Here is a 451-nt window from a genome sequence, read left to right on the forward strand (position 1 = left end):
GGGTTCAGGCGGTCCTTTCGCCTCGGCCCCCGAGCTGCTGGGTCACCGGCGCGAGCCCCCGCGCCGGGCTCGCTCGTTCGCGCTTCTCAGTCGCCGAACGTTGAGCGGTTCGCTGCCAGGGAAACAGCTCGCCCGTTTGGCAAAACGCGAAACTGGGCGTCGAAGTCAAAAGCCTGGGCTGGCCGGGCTCGGTGGCTCCGCCTGTCAGCCCAGCGCTTTGGGAGGCCGAGGCGAGTGCAGGGCCTGAGCCCGCGGGTTCGAGACCCGCCCGGGCAGTTTGCCGAGGCCGCGTCTCCGCGATGAAATAAAAAACGAGCCGGGCGCGGTGGCGCGCACCTGTCGCTCCAGCTGCTGGGAAGGCGGAGGCGGAGGGATCGCCGGAGCCCGGCAGGTCGAGGCCGCAGTGGCCGGGAGCAGCCACTGCACTCCAGTCTGGGCAACAGAGTGAGAC

The sequence above is a fragment of the Carlito syrichta genome, unplaced genomic scaffold (assembly GCF_000164805.1).
Source record: "Carlito syrichta isolate Samal-C Ts95f unplaced genomic scaffold, Tarsius_syrichta-2.0.1 Scaffold144209, whole genome shotgun sequence".
NCBI classification, from domain to species: domain Eukaryota; kingdom Metazoa; phylum Chordata; class Mammalia; order Primates; family Tarsiidae; genus Carlito; species Carlito syrichta.